The sequence below is a fragment of the Chiloscyllium punctatum genome, chromosome 26 (assembly GCF_047496795.1).
Source record: "Chiloscyllium punctatum isolate Juve2018m chromosome 26, sChiPun1.3, whole genome shotgun sequence".
Lineage (NCBI taxonomy): Eukaryota > Metazoa > Chordata > Chondrichthyes > Orectolobiformes > Hemiscylliidae > Chiloscyllium > Chiloscyllium punctatum.
Genome location: NC_092764.1, coordinates 28,230,270 through 28,240,488, shown reverse-complemented (window position 1 = coordinate 28,240,488; position 10,219 = coordinate 28,230,270). Strand labels below are relative to the sequence as shown.

Sequence of the window (10,219 nt, the reverse complement as noted above, 5' to 3'; positions counted from 1 at the left end):
AAGCACAGTGGCAACCTGGATAAATTATAGCTGTGGAGAATGGATGTGACCCTTGTAGTAATCAAGAATTGGATAAGACTTTCAATTGAAGAGGGGGCAAGAAGTTGGGGTGATGGCTATTTTTATTGAATTGAAATATCCATGGTGACTGAGCAGATGTGATCAAATTAATCTTCAATTTGTAGTTTTCTTCAAGCACTATCCTTTGACAACAGAGCTAAGTATGAGGTGCCACGCAGGTTAGTTGGGCAGGATACCATCCCAGAACGTGTACTGACTGAAATTGTTCCATGCCAATTTGTGACAAATCTCACTGATAGTAAATCGCTATTAGTTTACAATTACAATTAATTATAAAAATTGAAAAGTACTTGGGAATTAAAGTCTGTGATACAATCAGATGCTTTATATTGTATATAGTGCTCATTCTAATATTTTCTGTTTTGATTGTATCTGAATTGTTTAGTCATGTTCCTGCCTTGCAGTTCTATCATGTGTATACATAGTTCCTTATAGTTTAACCGCAGATCAAGTTTTTGCTGAAGAATGTTAATGTTTTAAGATTCTACTGTAATCTTTGATGTTTCAACCCTTTTCCTTATATAATCTGAATCCAAAATTTAACAGAGCTATATGGTCAAGACCATTGATATTTGTTAACCAAAATTTGAAACATTTGCAAAACATTGTGTGTTAGAAACAGATATAATCCTTTAAGTATGATTAGTTCATCTCGAGGGCACCTTGGATTCATTGTGAAAGACTAGTAAATTACCTTTCAGCCTTTGAATTATTTCTGCAGATCCTATTACACAAGAAAAGAAGAAGCAGAACAAATTTTATGAATTCCTGTATCCAGCTGTCCAGGAATCTGCCGAAAAGTACAGGCAATAAAAGATGCATTTGTTTGCCATTCATCATGTTGTCATCCTCCGATGCAGATATTGGATAAATGATCTGCAATGGGGCAGCTGGCTGCTGATTACACACATTCACATATTCCCCAACAAAAAAAAAGGCGATTCTTCCCCTAAATCATCAACCACTGGATTTATTTTCATATCACATCCATCACTGTGACTGGCAGATTTGTAGCTATAGAAAGGATGCAAGAAGATCTACTAATGGTGGTTTGAGGCTGAAATAATCCATGCTACATCATTTTTAATCAGCCAATGATTGCAAAACATCTACACAGAAGAAAAGTGCAGAAATATTGCTGAATTATGTGTTAAACTGAAAACCTCACACTAATTGCTTTCAGTGAATGATTAGCTAACATTAATATTCAGCTAGAAAGTTTTAGATTACTTTAGCTTTTTGATTCTTTACCATCATATTTTATTTAATTGTATGTTTCACCACTTCGATTTATAATCATCTTTGATCACATAACTTCAAACAACAATATTATTATTTGATGGAAATCTGCTTATAGTTAAAAAACAGGCTTCAGGTTTTCTTTGACTATGTTGATTGACCACAGGCTGGTGAATAAAATGAAGTGTCGAAGCTGTTTCCCACATTCATGAACCTAAGCTCTGAAGTTTTGATTGTATCAGGCACTTTTTGCAAGTGCCCAGAGATTACAGAAAAAATTATTTGTGATGCTGATGGCTAATATTCCTCAAACATGGAGCTGTGAGGCCTGGTAATGTGTTTGCTGTAAGCAGGTACTTGTTATAATGATGCTTATTCTATTAGAGGTTAATTTTGATAGACTTTAACTCTTTCCATGCCACAAGAGGCAATACTTACCAGTACAAAATATTATGATACAATTCAATGGAAGGGTTAACAAATCTTTGGTTAGGATAAAAGTTGAATTTAATGATTAAAGGATATAGCCGACATTGGAAAGAGAATGAAAATTGAAATTGCCATGCATCATTTCAGAGAGATGGATCACATGTTAATAGTGTGAGATTTCTTTGATTCACTATTTTAATGTCAATTATTGCAAAACATCTTCAGTTCTTGGTATACTAACAAAATCAAATGTTCCTTTATAAATGTCTTGCTAAATTTTTATCACTACATTGTGATTTGACTATGGAAGTGTTCATATGATGACTTGTTTTTCCTGTTGGAAACAATTGGGTGCTGCTTCACATATGGCAGATATAACCACTTTAAACAGACCATCGTAAGACTCCACTTTAATATTTTTATTAGCTTCAATGAGAGAACGTTCTTCCCTGTGTCTTGGAGATAGTACTTTGTAATTCAGGTACCAATTGTTTATGGACCTGTTTGGGGAAATCAATAATGAGTTGTTGTGACTTGCTATTTAGTATTGTCAAAGCATCTGTTGCAATAGAATCCTGGAGGGCACAAGAGAGAATTCCTCTGGTAAAGCAGAAAACTGGAAGCAATGGGTTTGACATTTTTGTTAAAATTAGTCTTTTATGTATACATAATACTTTTATGACTACTTTTCCCATGACAATTAAGTGGTAAAATATAAAACCTCCAAAGAATTCTATTGTAATGTAATAACATCAGTATATATATTCACAAAATGCTCAGGAGAGCTAGTTCCGTAATTTTTCTATGCGCTTCCATATCTGTTCAAGGAGGCACTCCCCTTGAAAGAGACTACATTTTCTTTTGTTTGCTCTACAGAGACAGTTTTTCAAATCTAAAAAGAAAGCAAATTTAAAGAAGAACCCCTTTAATGCACTTATGCCTTTATCAAAACCTTCCACGTATTCTCTACAAAAATTAAACAGACTGAAATGATTCCACACACCTCAGCAAATAAAAATGCTCAGACTATATTTACACTAAAACTGTTATCATCCATTTTGATCATATTTTAAAATATTAAGAAATTTATGATGAAACTGCAGCAAGTGCACTTATTTGTAACAGCTCTTAAGATATCATAGCTCATGCAATTAAAATAATCCAACAATTTTAACAATAAATATTTTACAGGCAAAAACCAGCTGTATGATCAGTGTGACTAATCTCTAGTAGCAAATTCTGTCTCTATATAAGAAAGAGCCTGTCGAGGTGGCTGTTTCTTTATGCACTCAGAATTTCCCGGCAATCAACAGCAAATTACTTCTCGATAAACCTGCAGTATTGTCGTCAGAATCATTAATCCTCGTGTGTGAATGTCATCATCCATCAAGGACACAGAGCATTGTGACAGTAAATGCTAGCACAAAAACTGACCAAGGCACAAAATAAAGCTTCTGTATAAAACTGAAATAGAATGTACATACTGAATAAGAATAAATTCCATGGAACATGAAGGGTGCCCCCTAATCCAATTCATGGTGGAACAAGCTAGTCAAACTTGGCTCTCATTTCTTAAGGTGTCACCTGAATTCCTAAATTAGATTATTACCTTGTAATTGTTCCCAAGTACTCATTATTCTCTACTGAACACTGAGTATCCATTGTTTTTGCTGACGTGCAAGGTTATTTTAAATCTTTCTTTACAATTCTTTTTCTTCAAAATATTATATTTTTTGCAGGCTGTAGTAGAAAACAGTAAATTACAAAATTTATCATTGATATTTCCTAAGCTAAAATCTGTCTCATCAAGAGCACCTTTCAAAAAATACACGAATAAACCACAAAATGCAATAAATGTGACAGTGGTGATGGGGTGGTGGAGAGAGGTGAGATGCAGGTATGCAGGAGTTATGCCTGAAAAATGCATATAAAAGTGTCTATAAAAGTAATAGAATTGAAGGTTTTTGTCTTCCTTTCTGCCACTTTCCTCTGGCCCAAGGGAACCAAAGTTATTTTGAAAGAACATTGGGAAGAAAAGAAGCCAAATATCACAAATGTAAAATTCTGAAGAAGGGTGACTAGACCAGAAATGTTAACTCTGCTTTCTCTCCATAGATGTTGCCAGACCTGTTGAGTTTCTGCAAGAATTTCTTGTTTTGCTTCTAATTTCCAGCATCCATCTTTGGTGTTTTTATACAACAGTCTATTACTAAGCCATATCATTGGGAGCACATGTAGACATTGATTAAAGATAAGTTAAGTTTTGATGACATACGTAGCCTACTGACATTCACTACCAAGATTCAGACCAATAACAGTAAATTAGTGAAGTAGAGGAGGGTGAAAGGAAGAGGGAGAGTTGAAGAAATTTCAGAGAAATCAGTTGCAAAGGTATGAATCAGACAGAATATCTCTCCTTGGAAACGGTTAAACATTATTGTTCTTTTTAATACTATTCATTTTTATAAGCTGTAAAACCCCTATAATTTACTTTGTAATCAATAAAACATTCCATTAAAATACCACACTTTTTTCAGACTTTCTGTCAATATTTTTATATACACACATCTTCAATTTTTTTCAAAAGACAGCATATCTCATAGTTGCGGTATTACATTTGTGAGATTTTATTAGATGGATTCTAAAGTGATTGGAGTGAATGCTCACTTCTTTGACAGTATCTGAACACCAGAGTATTTCCACTCTATTCATGCCTCAAACCTATCCACAGTGGGTAACATTAAGGGACAAAATGGCATTGCTTTTCATGCTATTCGTGGTAGAGGATAAAGAACAGCATAGTTTGCAACAAAGGAGAGTCAGAAACTATTACAATATCAGTAACAACTTGCAGTACCTTTAAAGTGGTGAAGTTTCCTCAGTCACTTTACAGAAGGAATGATGGTCAAACAAAATTTAGTAGTGTCACAAAGCTGGTCCTTTTATTTCTAAAAGTCAAGGATACCCTATCCGTGATTTTTTTCAGAGGGGTAAAAACCAGGCGGGGCTCCAATCAGACTGGTTTGGTATAGAGCTGAAAAGGATTTTGAGAGACCTTTTGTTCATATGTAAACAATGAGACTTCAGGTCAAAATGGTCATGTGTTAGAAGTGACCTGTAAAATGAAAGGGGAGTGGTCAGCTCTCTAGCTGAGCTAAGCAGTTTAGTTCAGTCCAGAACTGGTTGAGAGTTCAACAGTGAGCTGTGTGAAAACTCTCTCTTCTGCCCTTCTAACTTCAACCTGTAAGCATCTGACCCTTTTTTGTACGATGTTTTAAAGAGAGTTTGATTATTGGGACTGTTGTGTATATTCGGAACAGCATACTTAAGTCTAGTTTAAACTGAGTTCTATAGGGGTTTTATATTCTGTTCTTCGAGTTTCATTGTGTAATTTTGTGAATACATTTTTTGTCTGTTTTAAACCTGGAGTCAGCCTCTGCTAACTTAATTTGGGTAATTTTCACCGTACACTTACTGAAACAAATTGCAATGTTCTGGTCTGGGCTGCCTGCTTAAGAATGTGGTCTGGACCACTCATGAGAAATTTTGCAGCATAACCTTGACTATTTATTAAGTATTGCACTTGTTGTATATGTATATAATCATAAATATTAAACCATTATCAACAATTGGGCAGCATGATGCAGCAGAAAGAACGAAAGGAGGAAGTACAAGAGCTGGAAAAAGAACATTAGCAACATTACAAGTGCTTCTGCCTCAAGTCATACACAGCAACTCCTCCACAAACAGTTTATGTGAATCATTCCTTCCATTCTGAAAACATCAACAATCCCACACTCTTCACCACTTTTGCCAGAATATCATTATCAATTGGTTTCCTCCAGACCAGCGTAGTGCATTTTGCTCTCAATTCACTGCCTTTTTGTTTTCTTCATTCTGGATTAGGACATCAATGACTGAGTCAGCAGTTGTTGTCCATCCCTAGTTGCTCAGAGAGTAGTTAAGAGTCAACTACATTGTTGGCTGAAGTCACATGTAGACCAGACACAGTAAGGACGGCAGGTTCCTTCCTTGAATGATATTAGTGAACCAGCTGGGTTTTCCTGACAATTGACAATCGTTTCACAGTGATCCTTAGCTCCAGATTTTTAGTGAATTCAAATTCCACCATCTGCTATGACAGGATTTGAACCTAAATCCCCAGAACCTGGGTTTCTGGACCAACAGTCCAGCAATAATACCATTATACGCCATCGCCTCCTCTAAATATTAAAGCCATTTTGAGGTAGCCAATGGGATACATTGGTGCTCACATTGTATGACTAAACTGGCTAGAGCTGGGATCAATACATTATTAATCCACAATGAGCTGGTAAGGCAGTTTGAGGCAAGTAACACAAGACAATCACACTTAGCAAAGGAGCAAAGACTTGGTCTCTTTTCTAAGCGGTGATAAGGGATCTCTTACCTTACCTGCAAGATTGCATTTCTTCACAGCAGGTGACACAATTTCCTCTGGAAAAGCCAGTAACTTCCAGAAACTTCTTTGTTTTTGAGGAACCAGGAGAGGATCCTCCCTCATTTTCACCCTCCATCTTGAATATTGATTAAACAGGTAACTTGTTTCTTGTTACTCTGTTAATAACTTTGTATCTTGGTTGCATCTCTTGAAATCATGATCTGTTTGCATGTGCAGCTGCTTTTTGGGGGAATGTGTAGTGTGTTTATACTTCCCATGTTGTGAGAATAAGTATTGAAACACTTCTTAAAGCTACATCCTATTGTGATCAACCAAGTGGTGACAACAGGTAAATGTTTTCCCATTATCTCTCTTTTGGAAGTAAGCGTTTCCTGAAGTTTGCTCATTGACCTTTTGGGGTAGCCTGAGATTTTGAAGCCTGCAGCTATGTCCTCTGCTTCAGAGCTGTCATGTGATCTCACCCTTCTGCTCTATCTCTCCACCTTTGTGTTAGGTGATTCATCAACTGCAAATCCACTTCCAAACTAAACTCTAAAAGTTAATGCAGTATCAATTTCTTGGCTAGTGTTTTCTAGGAGCAGATGAAATAATACTAAATCTTTAGGACAGCTAGACTTCTCCTCTTAAAGTTCCAGCTCAGCAACTCCCCATGGACGAGGCAATAGCCTAGTCGTATTATTGCTGGACTATTAATCTAGAGACCCAGGTAGTGTTTGAGGGACCTGGGTTCAAATCTAGCCATGGAGTGTGGTGAAGTTTGAATTCAATAAAACAATCTCAAATTGAGAGTTTAATGGTAGCCAAGAATCCACTGTTGATTGTCAGGAAAAACCTACCTGGTTCACTAATGTACTTTAGGGAAGGAAACTGCCATCCTTACCTCTATATAACTTCACACCCATAATAATGTGATTGATTCTTAACTGCCCTCTGGGTTATTAAAGATTAGGCAATAAATATCGACCTAGCCAGTAATGCCCTCACCCTTATCCAAGAATGAATTTAAAAAGAATTGGATTTTTAGCATGTGAAATGAAAAAGCTGGTAGCCTGGTGTGCAGTGACTATAGAGAAAGAAATGGCCACTGAAGTAGCGAATCTTGGTTTAGATTGAAATAATAAGGAGGAAAGGATGTGAAGTTGTACTGGATCGACTCTCCCCAGTGTCACAATTTTTCATGACTTCGACTCACTCCTTATCTTTGACGGTCATATGTTTTCTTTCACAAGAGAATGGTTGTGCGGGTGAGTACAGTCACCGCTGATGGCAGCCTCCTGTCACAAGTAGTGAGCGATTTCCTTCTAAATGAAAGAAAGTAGTGAATCATTTTAGTAACATTTCTGTGAGGTGTTTGTAGAATATACATGTCAGATAGAATAGAACATAGAACATAGAACATAGAAGAATACAGCGCAGTACAGGCCCTTCAGCCCTCGATGTTGTAGGGAACTGACATTTGCAATGTGGACGAGTATGTGTGACTCCGAGAAGAAAGTGGGGCAAAGTGTGATACAATGATTGTTGGAGAGATTTGGGAAATAAAGTATAAGCGTATTTAAGTAGTGAGACTATAGGTAGGGGGCATAGAATCAGAATGCAAGACAGCAATAGCATTAGCTTGAGAATTCAGATGAGGTTTTCTGTACTGTTTTAGGTATTGCATGCGTGCGGTGGGAACTAAAGACCTGATACTGCCTTCCTTAGAACCTCTTCCCATTGGCAGAGAGAAATTGATTACAGGGTTTTCTTTCATCCTCTTTCCTCCACCCCCCACCACCACCACCACCACCTGACAACCAGTTGAACCAAAGTTTCTATTGCAATGCCAGCAAACCTGGGTAATCTCTAACAGCCCAGTACTTCCAATCTCAGATATTTTCCTTCATCTGCAGCAAGCGTGCACCTCCCATTGAAGGCGCATTGGCTCTCTGTAAGTGGCACAGGATTTCCTGAGCAGTGAAGCAGGCATACAGCCAATGGATAATAATGGGTAGTGATGGCTGCACGCCTAAATCATTATAATGAGCTGCCAACACCAACTTCATGTGGTCCCTTGGTGCATCTGTTTGCGGGCGTGATTGGTTTTCCATGCTATGATATTTTAGTTGAGTTCTGTCACAGAAATTAAATGAATTGAGGCACTTCTTTGCCAGAATCAAAAATGTAATAGGATCACCACATTTTTTTAGAATACTAAATTAAGACTATTACTTTTGAGCCCATTGCTGGGAAGCTCTTGACATCAGTTCAACATTAACTGTTTCCTTCTGTGAGGAAGTGCCTGCCCACTTTTCTTGGTACTTCCAAGATTAGCAAATATTCTGTGTTGTAAATTATCCCGGTAGGAATCTAAGAGTTGAATGTTCCCGGCCCTATGGTGACAGGCTTAGAGGCAGCAAAAGGCTTGGAAAATAATAGGATGCTGCATCAATAGAGACTCAACCATCCAGAGGAACACCTAGCAGTGTAGGAAGGCATTAAAGATGATCTTCTCTGCTCTGTCAGGGTAAATCTTACCGTCTTCTCTCTGCTACCATAAACTCTGTTTTAGCTACTATACCCACATCCCATCAAGGCTCATGCACTATCACTGTTTAATTACTGCAATCAGTAATCTTCCCTCTCCCATTCTCATGTACCCTGACATTCCCAGACACCCCTGCTTTACTTACTGACTGATTTGGAACAAATGTCCTCCCAACCAGCACCAGCACTAACAGCGGTGTCAGTCACCTTCATCTCACTCAATCCCTCCCTTTCTCTCATTACAGAAGAAAAAGGCCCACAGTAGGGCCGAAGAAGCCAGGATGGGTAGTGGGGTGCCTGACATTTGGCTCCTCACAATCAATGAAAGGAGGATATTGGCTCTGGGTGGGAGGTCTGATCCTGTGGAGATGAAGGGAATCCCTGTCCTGGCAACCAGGTGAGAAGCATCATTCATCGCAACTCTCCCATTACCCTCACTGTCAATGCAGTTTTCATCTGCCACACCTTATAACCTTCAGTCTCCACACTTTGTCTCTTTTACAGATACCAGCAGCATGTCCACGTTGGCATAGTCAATGCACCAGTCTGCCCAGCATCCCCTTGCCATCTCTGAAAAAGCTTGTGCAGGTGCCTCAGAGGACGCACAGGTGTGGATGCCTCTTGCAACCATCCACCAGCTCCAGATATTGACATCTCACTGGGTATTTTATCTAGACTAGAGTTGGGGGTACCTGCTGGTGAGCACTCCATTGCCAAGTCTTCTCAGTTAGTTGAGGAAGAAAGGCCTGAACTCCCTGGCTTTCAAAGGACTGCTGGAGGTGAGGCACCTCCACATCCCCAGGCAGAAGATGATCCCAGGGAATTTATACAAATGCTCAAGCTGACACAAGGTTAGCAGATAAGTTTGTCAGACACCAGGCAACCTTAAACAAGAATTGCAGCAATTCCATCCATACCCTGCTGCCCCAGGTAAACAATCATTTGAAAGCAGGCTCACACTCCATTGCCCTAGCTAGTGGTCTTATCACCAATAGCAAGGCAAGAGATTGAGGGATCTTGACCTCAATCTAGGGGTCCACACCTCTACAAATTGTATAGACCACACTTGATTTCTTTTGCATTTCCCACCATAGCCACTTTCATTCAGGGCCTATAATCATAGCCCCATGACTCCATTCCATACAGAGGTCAATACCTTCCTGAACTATTATCAGGGAATTGTCTGGAGTCCTGCATACATCCCTATCTATGCAAGTGTGTAGAAAAAAATAAAAACTTGCCTCTCCTGGCAGGTCAAGAGAGAGAGAGAGAGAGGTGACTATCCTTACATCTTGAGATATGTCCTGAATTCATAGGTTAAAAAGTTCAAACATGTGATGGACATAGTGCAGACTACCACCACCTAGAATTAATGTACATTAACAGGTCTTTGTTAACAGATAGCACCTGCTTTTCAGATGGTAGTGTTTGTCCAGCAATTTCCTTTCTCAGATGGAAGATGGATCAGGGAAGTTGGTAGATGAGCCAGGGGCGAGTTCCCGA

At 38.5% G+C, this 10,219-nt stretch overlaps 1 long non-coding RNA gene across 1 annotated transcript; it reads left to right on the top strand.

Annotated features, from left to right (window-relative positions):
• The first annotated feature begins 427 nt into the window (after positions 1–427).
• On the top strand, positions 428–9,318 carry LOC140496360 (uncharacterized). The gene is made up of 3 exons (XR_011964253.1): positions 428–1,673; positions 8,962–9,113; positions 9,221–9,318. It is a non-coding gene; the product is annotated as an uncharacterized lncRNA (long non-coding RNA).
• The last annotated feature ends 901 nt before the right edge of the window (positions 9,319–10,219 follow it).